The 16,051-nt window shown below is 29.3% G+C and overlaps 1 protein-coding gene across 1 annotated transcript in view; it reads left to right on the top strand.

The window, feature by feature from the left end:
• Nmdar2 (glutamate ionotropic receptor NMDA type subunit 2) overlaps positions 1 to 16,051 on the top strand; it is an 81,216-nt gene that overhangs the window by 22,404 nt on the left and 42,761 nt on the right. The gene's annotated exons all lie outside the window — the stretch shown is intronic.

The following is a 16,051-nucleotide window of genomic DNA, read 5'->3' as shown; positions in this document are numbered from 1 at the left end:
GTTTCTCATTTCAATTCAAAATCTGAATGTTGAAGGAATTAATTTCTGTTATACTATAACTTTTAGGGCTGTTTGTTCCATCTTCGGATAAACTATGTGATAATTTATCTACTATGATAAACAGGAGAGTAAAGGAATAAGAGAGTAAGACAGCGAGTTGAAGTTTACCGAAAGAGGGAACAACTCAGCTTTAATATTTTAAATGACAGAAATATGCGTCTTATATGTATATAAGTATGATTTTGGATTCGCTTAGTACTATAGGAACCGTTAAATATTTATGATACTTAATTATGAAAATTAATCAAATATTAATTATAATATGCGCAATTTAAGTATTAAAACTTAGTTATCCTATTATTATTCACTTCTAGTTTCGGCTGATAACAATCGCGTGAAAGATCGATCATACACTTCTTTTTTTCAGAAAAATCTATATTCGCTATATTATTACAATTCCCATTGTTTGATCCACTCGCGAAAATATTCCATTTGAATGGCGTACTTATCGCACGTTCCATGCATCACAAGAGCGTTGTACCAATCTGGATGGACAATTTTCAACTTCGTGCACACCCCGCAGGAACTAAATCACTACCATTTCTCTTGCGCTCGTAACACAACAACAGCTCCCACGCATCATCACGTTACGCTTAAGTTAATTCCGTCAATCGGTTTCATCGAAATCAACACAACACTAAATACTCTGGCTGTAAAGGCCCTTTAACATTCCTCAATTACCCAATGAGTATTCTGATCGGTCCGTTAATCACTAGTTATCTACAGCTTTGAAAATGAATAGAATAGAATGCTTGCGTAATACCGACGAAATTCTACACTCTTACATCTGAATCTAACTCTTCCGCAAACCTCAAATGCAGCCTTCCAGTGCACATCGCTTAACGGGGTGTTAACTAGAGACCGCATTGATTAAATCCTAATATAAGGTCAGATAAACATGTCAGTATTTTTAATGGAACGAAATAATCTTTATTTTACTCTCGTCATCTTGTTTTATTTTTTGGTCCTTGTCTCTTGATCCCACTCTCTCGAATAAACGGTGTTACGTTTTGTTTACCAGGACGTGTGACGTCAATGTCATATTATTTTCACCAAGTCTCACGTTTGTGATCGGTGATATATAGAGACGATTTATCGCGTTTCAGAGTAGCAAATGTTCATATCGTTTATTCGCATTGCAAAACGGTTATTAGCAGTATGCTCCTACAACGTTTCTTTGGTTATCGCATCCATTACCGCTGCACGAGATATCGATTCGCTGCCCCCTGCATTTATACGAACATCCAATATATCTGAATAAAATGCAGAGCACGTTTATTTCTGTTTTATTATTAATCCCTGCTAAGCCAGAATTGCTTTTCAACGAAGGATGATCATATTAAATCTAACGGAATTCGCCAGATAATATAAAAATGCTTGTTGTTAGCTAAAGAAATGTTTAAATTGAACAAAAATAAAAAAAATAGATTCAAAAAGAATAAATTGAAAGCTATATTTTATTTATTATATGTAGTTATATTTTCAAACTATTAGATTAATTTTATAAAACAATAGGAAATTATTGCGAAATACACAATTCTATAATCTCTATAGGACAGCTATAAAATCTCTTAAAAATTTAAAATAAACATATAAATCTTCAAATATGTATGATAAATTTCAAGTGAATAATTTAAGTTAATTTAAAGTAAGTAAACTAATATTATCTTTTTTTTGTCATGGGAAAGTGTATATAGTATTATAACAAACGAATCAATACTAATAGAATATAATAAAGCTCAGCAGTTTTTCTATAATATTTATTGAATATGATTCAACCCGAGCTTCGATTATACGAATAGCTTTTACTGCGTTAACAGCCTTACTGTTTCGCACTGGTGCAGAGTCTAGATTAAACCAGCTGGAACACTGAAGGGTGGCATACGACCTTAATAGCCGTCTATATTTTTTGTTACTTCCCTAGCTCGTTTTTCCTTTTTGCCTTTCACGAATTGGTAACCTTACACCTTGTTTCACGCTGCAGGCAGTCTTTGGATCTCTAGAGAGTAATATGATTTTCCTTCATTTTACGTAAATTTCGGTTCGCTTTACATACATTTATTTAACGAAATAACTTCAAGAAGATCTTTTTCTTTATAAATATTGTATTTTATTGTCTTTTTATTTTGATACACATATATACATGCAAAATTTTAGAGGTCTTTTTCGCGACACTGACTGTGGTTTTATTTTTTTCATCTCTTATGTAATATGTAAATTTTACGCTATCTTTTTACATCATACATATTTAATTCTTTTATATTCTTTTTTTATTATAGTTTTAACATTGATTTTATAAGAAAGATTTTAATATATAGAATACTTAAAACTTGATAAAATATATAATTTCCGACAAACTTATAAAAAAATACATTTGTAAACTTAGAATAATTGAAATTATACAGACGAAAATGAAGTATATTTGCGGTTAAATATTTTAACATGATATACAAAGTTTATTTTATTTCAAAATTATTAATTATAGCAATATATCGAGTTTATCACTTGCGTTTGAAACAATTCATCAGCATTTAATTAACTTTTATTAAAATAAAAATACACTCTACAAAAACGCAGAGAAAATTTTATAAAAATGTGATATAGCTTTATAAATTATACTTAACTATTTATTTTTATATATAACTTTCTTTTATATCTCAAATCTCCCCTTCGAATTTTCCTAACCCTTAGTTATGTTTGTTTGCCCTCGAACGTAATATATGTATATACGTATATATGTGTATATATATATATAATATATATACGTATATATATTACGTTGTATATATAGTATATATTTTTTCTTGAAGCGTAATCACCCCTTGTTTGTTAAAAGAAACCCAATAGTTGCGCGATCAATGTTAAAAAGGCAATTTTAGAGTGATATCTCCGCAAAACCGTTCTTTCGCATTTTACCGTTTATCCTTGTCTTTCGCCATGCTATATTTTTCTCTAATGTAATTATTAACCATTGCTAACATTCAAGTCACGTGTGTACAAACCACCTGTGGATGATGAATATAGTCATTCCTACATTTTCCGTCTTATTTGTGTATTATTAATTTGCGTAGATACACAAGTGGTAATTACAACGTATGTGTTTTGTTTACATCAAACGTTTGTACCTGCAATTAACATTATTCTGTTGCGATTTCTTTGAAAATCTGTTTGTATGAATTGATATATGAAGAGACAGGCAAATATTTCTGAGAATATAAAAGATACATTTTTACTGATAAAACTTTTCTCACATATTTTTGAGAGAAGAAATTTTGAAATTCTTTGTATTTTTGTTAAAAGAATGCTGAGTTGGTAAGACGTTAAAATAAAAATGATTTTTAAAGCAACAGGTTAAACGTAGGTAACTCCGTTGTGGTTTTAACAGCTGAGTGTGCTTAAAATAAAACACGTTATTCAAAAATAATATTGTGAAACTTTTTACTTAATAATATTTAATAATTAATAAAAACTCCGTAATCAGATTGTTTTATTATTGTTTATGGGAAAGAAATTACTTACTAAAAGTTATTTTTTAATGAAATGTATACACGCTTTAATGATATTAAAATATGATTAGTCGGACTAAAAAAATGAAATATTTTATAAATTATGCTGTAAATTTATTTTTAGAAAATAATTATTGCATTTTGTTTTATGACTTTTTGCATACGTTTTTCTCTCATAGTAAATTCTAGAATAAGTTATTTATGCTTAGGAATAAATAATTAATTAATATATCATTGTATGCATAGAGTGATGTACGATACAGATATTATTTGTCTTATTTGTGTTTCATGAAATAATTGCGAACATGTTTAAATGCATAGTTTTGGTTTGTGAATATTACGCGTCAATTCGCTTATGATACGCATGGATGAACAGATAGTTAAATCGCCATAATTTGAATGATAATTTCACCTCAATTGCAAAGCATATTGCAATTATTGATAATTATCGTGGCTTGTAGTGCTATGTTACTGTCAAAAGAAGAAATAGAAATCATCCTCTTCATTGTTTAATTGAAGAAATTAAAATTAATCTTGCTTATGTGTGTGTATAAAACAATAAATATAAAAAATATTGAAAATATTCTTAATGATCGCCTATATATTTTAACGAATATTTATGAATATTTGTTTACTTTTGCTAGTTTGCATATTGGAAAGGAGAACAATCAGATTAGCAAGGATACATTAATAAACAACAAAATTTCTTCTCTCTTTTTAAAATGAAAAATAAATTTATATATTTATAATGAAAAAAATCTCACAGATCGAGCTTAAAAACTATTAATGCCATTAACAGAGTAACCTATATTCACGTAACAATATATTCCGTCATTCGATACAATAAAACATTTGCAACTCGGTTGTAATGACAAAGGTTTCTGCCTCCCATCGATTCTGTCGCATCGCACCCCTCGATTCCTATCGAATTTAATTTCACGCGTTTGATTGCAACGAGGGGCTACTACCAGTACAAAGCAAAATGGACAAAGAAAAAAAGAAAAAAAAATAACACGAAATGCCTCGAATCAATAATCCGGAAAGCTTTCGAGATTAGTTTATGTCAGATTCCACCCATGCGTTAAGAAAATTGATCCTTCTCTTGTTTTTCCATTGGAATTGTGTAAATAAGATTACTTGTCGCTTTAATATTGCCTTCTATTTTGACGAACAGACATAACATTTACATTGTTATTGTTATTAAAGAGATGTAATTTGAGAATTGTATTTCTAATGTAATACAACCATTATATGATGTATCTGTAAAATGATAGAAATTTAATTTGTTGAAGATCTTCTACAACTCATATTATTATAATTATACATCACAAAAAGTGATACGCATTTAACTTAAGCTGCTTTATAAAAAATATGTTATCGTTTAATTTAATAAAAAAATGTTTAATTTGCATTTTTGATTTATATTGATAATTAATTCTTACGTAAAGCTTTATCTCTAACGCTATGTTAGACACTTATTGGTATGCACAGAAGAGCTTTGGTGCTTACTTAACTTTCAGGTTTTAGTACTCTCAGTTAATTAATCGCGCTCTATTATGATGGAGCATGCCAATGAAAACTAATTTTTTCGATTGAAACGCAAAATCGCTCGCTTTTCTAATATTGTAAAATGTACTGATGGAGGAGCTGCAGAACTGAAACAGCTTCGATAGCTTTTAAAAACTAAAGCATTGATAGTTTTTGAAAACTACATGTAAAAAATAAGCGAGGCAATCTTGGACTAGAAAATAGAATAATTTAATTAGCTCGCTTTGTCAGCTCTATGCATGTTTTTCACTCGCGTCAAATTCAATCCTGACTTTTCAAGTTGAACAAAAGAAGAGAAATGAGATAAATGGGTAAAATTGAGATGAAAGACCACACTTAAAGAAGTAAGGTGAATAATGGGATTAAAAGTTTTTGACCAGGTACTTATTTGAAAAATCGCTAAGAGCACAAGAACTTCATGCGGATAAAAAATTTTATAGATTGCTTTGAAAGATGAAATATAGCAGAAAAATGAGGGGAATATAATGTGTGTACGCGCGCGTGTGTGTATGCGTGTGTGCGTGCTTGCGTGTACGTGCCTGAGTGCGCCGCGCGTATGTGTGTGTGTAAAATTTAAGAAATTAATAACTATTAAAATAAATTATATTTTCGTTCTATTTCACTAAATAATTGTAAACTGTAAATCTAAACTTAGAAATATTAAAAATGAAATTATCCATAATTAAATAATTAAAATATTTTCTGATAAAATAAATAAGAAACATTGAATCTTCAATTTTAGTGTAATAATTTTTTTTTAGTAAACAAATAAAAGATATTGATATGGAACAAAGAGAGAGAGAGGGAGAGAGAGAGGAGAGAGTAATAAAAATTTAATATAATTCTCTTGATGGAAGGATCGTTTTTGGTAGATAATAATATTAAACGCGTAATCAAATTTTACAACTTAAAATACATTGAGCATAAGATAATTTTAAAATAATGGATGAAAGAATAATACTCTATTTCAAGGAAAAGTCTATGTGCGAGAGACAAAATTGAAATTTGCTAATATTTGAGAGAGAAGCATAACGAGAGTAATTTAATAACTTCAACAGTATCGGAAATTCAATGTGAAAACTGAGCAATCATCAAACTTACGTGATTGACATTCTAATTATCATAAAATGTAATAAGTCGTTGATTTGTCGTACGATCATTCTTATGTAATTTACTTTATTAAATGAAACATTGTTTAAAAAAAATCGGTTATTGTAATAATTGATTAAAATTAAAATTTAATATTGTAAATAGATATAAATAAATATAAAATGTAATATTACACACACACAACAAATAATAAAATATTTATATAATTTTTTTTATCAAATAAATTTAAATTGTATTATAATAAAATCTTGAATATTTTGATTTAAAATTAAACGCATTAAAGCTTAATTAGATAAACAATACTATTTATTAAATTTTATTTATCATTAATTTGCTTCTTTAAGTTTAATAATATACATATCTAGTGCAAATGTTTGATTTAAAAAATTAAGAAAATAACTTTTTTTACACCCCCCCCTCCATAAAAATGCAAATTTTAATTATGATAAATGAATAAGACATTTAAAATTGAAGGAAAGATGAAAGAGTTGCTGTATTGAATATTGATGGAATAAAATTAAAAATAATAACGTTAAAATAATGACAGAGATTATTCAGACTTAAAAAGTAAAAATTTAATGTAAAAGAAATGATTTGTGATATTGTACATTGAAACTATTAAAAAATTTTAATTAATATAATAAATATAAATAATAAAATAATAATTTATTTTTGATATTATAAAATATTATAAATTATTTTACTTTTGTTAGTTCTCAAAATTAACTGCATTGACATTTTTAAAATTTTGAATCTTAATGTTTGTAAAAAATGTTTAATATACTACTTGTATAATATATTATTATCATTGCTGTTTTCACAATATTTTGTCCAATCGTGTAATTATCTTTGCAAATTAATCTTAAATTTTTTAATTTAAAGTCTATAATGTAAACAAGATGTTAAGGAGGAACGGCTAAACTATTTTTAATAATGATGTTTAGAGCAATCGGTATAACTATTATATTTCTCAAACAGAATAATAAGTCACAACAACGTCAAAGTAACGTTAAAGTGAATCGTAAATGGTTGAAAAGTGACTTTTAATATTCATTTTGCAGCCATTTTGATGTAATTTTAATGTTATAATGGTTTGTGTTCTAAGTTAAAATATTAAATACAATTGTATACTTAACTTTTCTTCATTAAACAATATTCTTTCTAAATTTACTTTGACATAAATCAGAATGAAACAATATTACTGCAGTTTTTTCTGGCTGCTCTATCTAACTTTAAAATTCCTCAATAATGCTTCGTGAACCATATCTGCAGTTTCAATTCCCTGCAATCTCGCGGTTCGATTTCTCTTTTTTTCTCCATTTCGCTCGGTGCGGATTGAAAGGGGAGGGACCGAGCTTACCTTTGTTATCTTCCATTCTTTTAAAGCTGAATGTCGTTTTGGAAAGATAAAAATTGCAGATAAACGTGATTACAAAGACTTAATTATCAAATAAAGATTTAGTCTTGAGCACATATAACTAGTTGTATAATATTTTTCGCACAAAGTATGAAAGCAAAACATAATCTCTATTCTATGTAATATTATAACATTTGAAAGTAATTTTTTTATGTCTTTACTATAAACTTTATTTGTTTCGGAGTGAGAGCCTTAAAGTCTGTAATTACTGGTCTTATACTCATGATAAATTGCATTACAGAAGAATAAACTTTTGAAAGAGAGAGAGAGAGAGAGAGAGAGAAAGAGAAAACTGTGCAAATAAAAATTCCATCACGACGCGAAAGGAATGCTGTCGTGCGTATCGGTGCAAGTGCTATTAATATAATAAGTTTGTTTCCAATCTCTGTATATTTCTCTGTTCCCGTCCATTTAAAGTCCTATTTCTATCAATAATCATGACAGTACGTCGAAATGCAATAGGTTGCCGAGATCTTGTCAGATAACGATATCCGGATATTTCCGTAAATCCTGTTATCACCGGTTTCCCGTTCGCATAAATAGCTGTAATCCGATACATCTCAAGGTAACCTTGACACCATCAGATATCTTAAATCCGTTAGAAATTGTACGTATCTATTGACAAAATAGAATGTGTCATTTATTTAAGAGACACATACACATTTAAGATATACTGATTTTTTCAAAGAATTATCATTTTATTTAAACAGTTCAAAAAGTTGTATATTTTGTGTAACATTATAAATCTATATACGATTGTTAAGAAAAATTTACGATGTATTTATAAGAATATATTGATAACAAGTTATCCTTTTCTCTTATTTAAAATATTATCTTTATATAAAAGTTTTATTTTAAGACTAAATTTCTGTGGGCACTGCATGATAAGATTAAAGTCGATAAATTTTCAAAAAGAGAGAGAGTTATTAGAGAATCAACAAATTTTATTTTTAATATTTATTTGAAACAATCAAATTTTGTCCTCCCCCCCTCTCTCTCTCTCTCTCTCTCTCTCTCTCTCTCTCTCTCTCTCTCTCTCTCTGTGTGTGAGTGTGTGTGTGTGTGTGTGTGAATGTGTGTGTGTGTGTGTGTGTGTGTGTGTGTGTGTGTTTATTTATCAATTCTTAAAAATATTTTAGCAAACTTTGCTAAGACAGAATTTTACTATGTATTTTCTGTTGATAAAAAGTTTATTTAGTTTAACGTTGACATAGTTGATATCGTTTCTTGTAACTATGCTATCGTATTTTCCAACTGACATAAATACAAAATAGATTCCCTTCTAGTTCGATACGTTTCACGGCCAAACTCTTGCAATGTTATTTAAGACTCGAACTTCGCTAAACCGGTCATCGCATCGGTTGCAGGATTCCGTACAACGTGACTGCGATCCTTCCGAACTACTTTCCGAAATCCAGGGCTTAACCAGAGCCGACACGACTATCTTCCTAAACTTCAGCATTGGTTTCTATCGGTGATTCCGCGAATGACGGCATAACTTCGAGTTTGGTGAGAAACATGTTCGGAAACCGCAGAATCCTGCGGGGATCTTTTCCCGTTAACGACGATTTCCTGTTGCGGAATGAGCACAAGCTTGTTTATCACGCGACTTCATTGCTGCGTCTTTATAAAATTAACTTGGCTTCTCACGGCTTGCTTGTTGCAGATCATGTTCAAGCGTAAGTAAGATTAAAATTAAGTGTGCTCGCGTTTGATCATTTTTCTTTTATCTTAAACGGTTAATCTGTATCTGAGTTGTTGCGACGGAATCATATTCGATCTTTAGAAGGTAAGGATCTATTTTTAAAATTACAACTTCTTTTCTTTGAGTAAAGGGTTTGTTATAACTTGTTATTTCATTATATTCATGAACTTAAAATGACTCTATTTTAACACTATAGTGGTTTTTCCGTCCTGTAAAAATTAAAATGATTTTATTTAATTGCTAAAAAAGCTTGGATAATTTAACTTCGGTTAAAATAGAAATAAATTTAATAATTTTTTAAATTTTAACAGGTTATAAAAATACGTGTACTGCGCGATCCATTTAGAATGAGGGAAACTATGTAATACTCAAATTGTATTTTATCAAACAGACGGTTATTATTAATTTCAAAAGCAAAATTGCAAAAAAAGATATTTACGAGTTTTACATGCAAAAATGTTTATCATCGTGAAATACTAATGGGTTTATTAAACCCTATATTTTGATCACAATGTCATCATAAAATGAAAATAGATGCATATATATATATATATATGCAAATTTTCAGTTTATCGCCTCTGCACTATATAGATTACGTCAATTTTCATAAATCAGATCAAACGCGACCCGGTTTTCCCCATTTTTTTTATGTCCGTTTAATCCTTGAAACAGTCTACAAAAAGCGAAAGAAAAACATTATTCTACGTTGTTTGCATGAGTGAGAGAATGCAGGACCGAGCACATCGAAGCTCCGTCAATCGAATAACATTTCCGTCGACTTCTATACTATGTTCCCTACGATAGATATACTTGAGAGAGACAGAGAAAAAGAGAGAGTGAGAAAGAGGGAAAACGAGCGAGTGATATACGAACCTGCATTCTTTACTATCCGTTGTTGTTTGGATTTACAACACTTTTTTTTCTGCGCGCGTTTCCATTCTACCGCATGTCATATTGTCAGCGAACCTGATAAATGAGCATTCGATACTATCGAGAAACTCTAATCCCTTGAAAAACTCCATGCCAAAACGTATTTATTTATTGGATTCGTTTTTTCTTACATATACTTTTTGCATTTTACTAAATTTGATATAAAGCGCGTGTGAATTTTTACAGTTTTACAAGAAACTAACAGAGACTGACAGGAAATACAAAACAGGAAAATTTATATAAGAAATGCAGTAAATGTTATTAACGCAAGAATAGACTTTTGTATTAACAATATTAATTAAAAATGGACTGAAATATACTAACACAAATGAGTGCAGAAGACCATAGTCAAGGTTTTGATGCCTAATGATATATATATACGTGTAAATTTTTATAATTTCCAATTTAAACAGACTTATACGTACCAATTATTTATTGTTCTTCAGACACACAGTCTTGGGATGAAGCTCTGAAATACGTAATATCACAAATAACAAGCAATTTAATATTATTAGTGCTAATAATGTTTACAAAGCACGATAAATAATATATTGCGAAAAGTATCAGTCGGGATTCGATGCTTTATATTAATTATGATAATAAAATTTTGAGTTTTATTGCTAGAACGAATTTAAAAAAAAAAAACAAAAAGCATGCATGCTATGACCATACGACACATTACTATAATTACCAATTAATGTGGTATTACACGCGAAGATGGCTCTCCAACGGACGGATGAAAATCTCAGTAATTGATTCAGCCGCGGTCCTGACGCTCTAGATCCTCGTGAAATTATCGAGCCGATTAATTGAAAGCATCGTAATTGCTTCCGGCTAATCTTGCTGTTACTTGGCAAAGAAATACTAATTACAGCAGAATAGATATTCTCGAGAATATTATCGGTAGACTGAGAAAGACATGGTTATATATAATTTATTTCAAACTTTATTTCTATGTGTCGTATACTCGAAGAGACATTTTATTACCAATATTGTTCTGGTGATATTAATTTAAAAAGTTTACGTACCTATCTGTTGCATCTGTTATTATATATGTTCCGTAGAGCAAAAGAAATAAAACTCGGTTCTTGAAAATAGAAATAGAAAAAGAGAACTGTATAATAGAATTAAATACTAAGAAGTTTAATATCTATATATCTAAGGATTAAAGGATTTATAGATCCAATTACTGAAGCATTTAAGTACTTTTGAACACACAAAATTCTATAGAGTTTAAATACGAAAGAACTCGAGGCATTTAAACACTTCGAGAATAAGGAACCTAAAAGAATGTAAGTAACTTACTTACATAATGTATTCGAGACTTGACTTGCGATTATGGATGATCCGCTTGACAGCAAAGCAAAATCTTATTTTATTTTTCAGTATCTTTCTAAGTATCGGCGACTCTCGATGAACATTTCCTCGATGCTTTACAAAGTTTCCAATCTTCATGTCTATAAAATATCATTGTTCGTTTTATGCTAGTAAATCAAATGTCGTCTTCCTTCTATGGAATATATTATCATGTTTATAACGTGTGAGAGAAATATATTTACAATTTTTGATGTTAAATAATAATATATATATGAGCACTAAAAAAGAAGTGTTATTAAAGTGTCTTATCTTGTTGTGATGGATTGTGATATGTGTTTTCCATAATGTTACATGGATTAATTAAATTTTAAATAAATAAAATACAGTATTCATATTACTATAGCTATAACGTTATTAAAAAAAAATCTACGTTCACGAAGAAGTTCAGCGAGCAAAAGTGTGTGCGAGGTGAGGTGTCTTGTAAGCTTCTGAGTGTAATGTATAAATCTTCAACGATGACAATGACGAGAGTACGAAAAAAATACGTTATAATGACTGAAGTGTTACTAAAAGTTGACTTTAGTATGCGAGATCACTTGTAATTAACGTAGACGCTAAATTTGTTATTCTGTGTTTGTGACCGTGTACCTGATTTACCGTAAAGTAAAGCAGTTAATACTTCAACAAAAAAATCGAGATTTAACTTTTAAAACTAAAAATTAGAAGAATCGAAAAATCGTCACTCAAGAGAAAAAAAATGCATGGCTTATACGTTCTGTTGATGGTGGGCGCACTAGTCGCCTCGTCTAGAGACGGATTAAAATCATCGATCGGTCAGACTGATCATCAAAAATTGATAAGAGGCAATACCTCTTTGCCTAAGCTTAGCATCGGCCTGATAGTTCCGCACACGAGTTTTGGTGTGCGAGAATACACAAGAGCCATCAACAAGGCCGTTCTCAATTTGCACAAAGGTCATGGCAGGGCCAAAGGCCAGTCCAGGTTCTCTTTCCTGGACAAATACGAGTTCACCCCATCGCAGGTCAATAGCACTATGATGAAGCTCACGCCGAGTCCGACAGGTAAATATTTTCGCGATTGATTGAGTCTCGGGGAGAATGCGTTTATTCTGTTGTCGAATACTGGGATTAATGTTAGTATTTTACGATATTCATCTACAATTTGTTTCTGGAACAAATACGATAATAGAATCATTATTAACGAAAGAGTTAAGTGATAATCTATTTTTCTTCATTTATAGAACTATAACGTAGAACGTGAAAGTATTATATGATTGACATGTATAAATTTAAAATAATATGTATAATTTTGTATGATTAATTGAATTTTAATGGTATACATTTATTTTCTATTTTATACGATTTTATTTAATTTCTTCTAATGTTACATATTCTTAATCAATGGGAAAGTATGATTGTACATGAATTTAGGTAAATATTTTTGTAAAGCTGATACAGACTTGACAAAGTATGACGCAAGTCCGATAGGTAGATAAGCTACCACAAAATCGAGGATAAACGTGTTTACTCTGTGAACATATAACAAATGTCAGTGATATAGTAATATAATCTTATCGTAAGGTATATCAAACGAGGTATCAAAACACTAGTGACAATGTTAACCCAATAAACGGTGTAGATGTATTGAAACTATTTAATTAAATCTGCTTGTTAAAAATGCCAAACTATCTTTATATTACATCTGTAAAAAATATTTGGATTATTATTAAAATTTAATATTGAATCGCTTTTTTTATGAATTTAAAAAAATGTCATATTGATTTCTTTAAAATTAATTAATCCTTCTTAATTAACAAAAATTAAATGGATCGTACAAATCCAGTAACCGTGCTACAGAATTTTTATTAACTCGAAAGGATTAAGCTTAGGTTTTAGCTTAGGTTGTTATCAACGCGGAAAAAGCGATTTTGCTAAAGTAACTAGAAATTTAACTTGATACGGATCTGAAAACAAATTTTGTTAGATCACTGAAATAATTGTGTAAAATGCTCAAACTTGCTAAATGTCAAAACTTTTTACAGTATTGCTTATTTTATGTTTGATTGTCCTACATGATAATTTTAATAGATAATTTAATACATAAGATTATTTTAAGATTCATACAGCTAAATTTTTAGATATTTGAGTAAAGTCATTCTTTTTATAGAATATTTTTTTTAATCAACATTAACGATATATTAATAAAGTAATAAATTTAATAGGTTATATATTATTTGTATTATTGTATTTATGTATTTTGAGACAGACAGATTTTATTTAATATATATAATAGTTTTGAGAACATTTTTATTAATAATAAAAAACTTTCAAAAAGCAAAGTTGCTTCAATGGTTGAGGTTGATATTTCTTCCCTTTATTTAGTGATGTTTGAAGTCTGCTCGCGTCGTGTGAACATCACCAAACAAACACAACTGTGCGCAAACCCCTCGTAATTTCCCGTCTGACGACGTTGGTCAGGAAGATTTTACCATGGGAAGTATTTCTCTGCGCGTTGTTCGGCCATAGAAGTGATGTACGACCTGTCGGAATTAACATTGGCGCATTGCGTTTCTTCTCATCTGAAAGATGTCCCAGAGAGCCAATATTTCAGACTTAACTCACACATTCATGACGACAGCGAGGAGTCGATGTCGGTGTATTTACGCATTTACTGTCACTCGGTATATGATTCTCGGCATTCGAAATTTCCTCCTCTATCTAATATTTGGACAGCAGTCTAGCTATTTCAATCTCAATGTTTATAGAACGACCGCGACCGTATATACTTTAAACGATGACACATCTTAAGTTTTAAAAAATCACCTTCTAAGTGACACATAAGAAAAAAATAACAAAATAATCATATTACCAAGTTTGAATAGTCATAGAGTGAAAGTTCCTCAATATTCTTCTTTGTAATAACGAAAAGTATGCTGAATATATGTATTATTACGTGTGATTATTTAAAAAATGTTCTAAATAATTATTGAATGAAGTGTAAAATAATATCAATATCGATCAAATTGCTGTATAATTGCAAATAGACGTTAAATAAATCAATTTCAATTTATCTAATTTTATTGAATAAAATCAATGATATTTAAATGGATAAATAACTGTAAATCTGAAAAGTTGTGAAACATTTTAAATATTTAAATTCCAAGTGTCGTGAATAAGCGATCGATTAAATGGTTATCGATTAAGCTCGTTTTATGCTAAACGTCAACTGTCGTTAGTTTCATGTTTATGGGAACGCCACTACATATACTCTGCTCAAGCTTTTAGACTAATTGTGAGATATTTACGCAAGGAATGTCGAGTGTGCATTCAATTAAACTTATCTCGTTAATTTATACTTTGCTATAAGGAAGTTTGAAAATCATATCGCATTTTTACTACTAAAATTATTTCGTCATGACGTAATATTAAATCCTTATACGAATTTCAATTAAGGAAAAACTTTGAAATTTACTGAAGGTAAAACTGCTGCGTGTATTAAATTTATGTGAAAAATGTTCGGTTAAACGCGAACGAATAATTAAACTGCATGTAATTGAAATTTTTTAATAATTTCTTCACGTCGTATCAATATTATAACAATAATATTTCTATTATTAACCTAATTATACGGTTAACAAGTTCATTTTATAATGTGATTATTACTTTTAAATAAATTATTCCGAGCATTTTGTTTACATTTTTATATCATTATTATGATATAATGAGAATAGAGGAATCCTTATTTATTTATGAATGTTTTACAATATTTTTGATATTTCAATACGTATGCTTTAGCAAAAGTAAAGCAACATTATAATTAAATTCTAGTAAATGTACTTTAAAACAATTATATATGATGCTAATATAGTGCTAATTGATAAATTTTAATATTTTTAGTTTTTTTCTGACATTCCCTTAGAATCCCACTTTTTCATTGTTACTTCATAAAGGTACATTCTCTATGAAGTACTAGCGCAATTCGAAAGGAATTATATCTCTATCATAATAACGTATTACGCATATTGTAAAAATTAAATATAATTGGACTAAATTGAACTAATAAAAGATTATATGTAAACAGATGCAATCCATTTTTCAGTAGAATAAAGCATATATGATCGTACATGATCAGATTCATATCATTATCATTATAATTATAAAAAAGAAATGTTTTCACCGTACTCATTTAATCCTATACATTTATTTTAAAGAGTAGAATACATAGTTTTCATTGGTTGTGAAATTATAGAAGCTTATTCCACACGTTTATAATTGCCTGATTAATTAATATGCGGTTAAACTGACTATCGATATACAAGGGCTGACCCGCAGCAGCCAAGGCAGCATTCCCAAGCCAGTATCTCCGATTACGGTAGCGTAATCATTAGCGATATTGTAATTACCGGCGAAATATCTTTGCGGCCAATAATGCGGAAGC

The sequence above is a fragment of the Cyphomyrmex costatus genome, unplaced genomic scaffold (genome assembly GCF_001594065.2).
Source record: "Cyphomyrmex costatus isolate MS0001 unplaced genomic scaffold, Ccosl1.0 scaffold10, whole genome shotgun sequence".
Lineage (NCBI taxonomy): Eukaryota > Metazoa > Arthropoda > Insecta > Hymenoptera > Formicidae > Cyphomyrmex > Cyphomyrmex costatus.
Note: the sequence above shows the minus strand (reverse complement) of the source record. Positions and strands in the feature narration are given on the sequence as shown.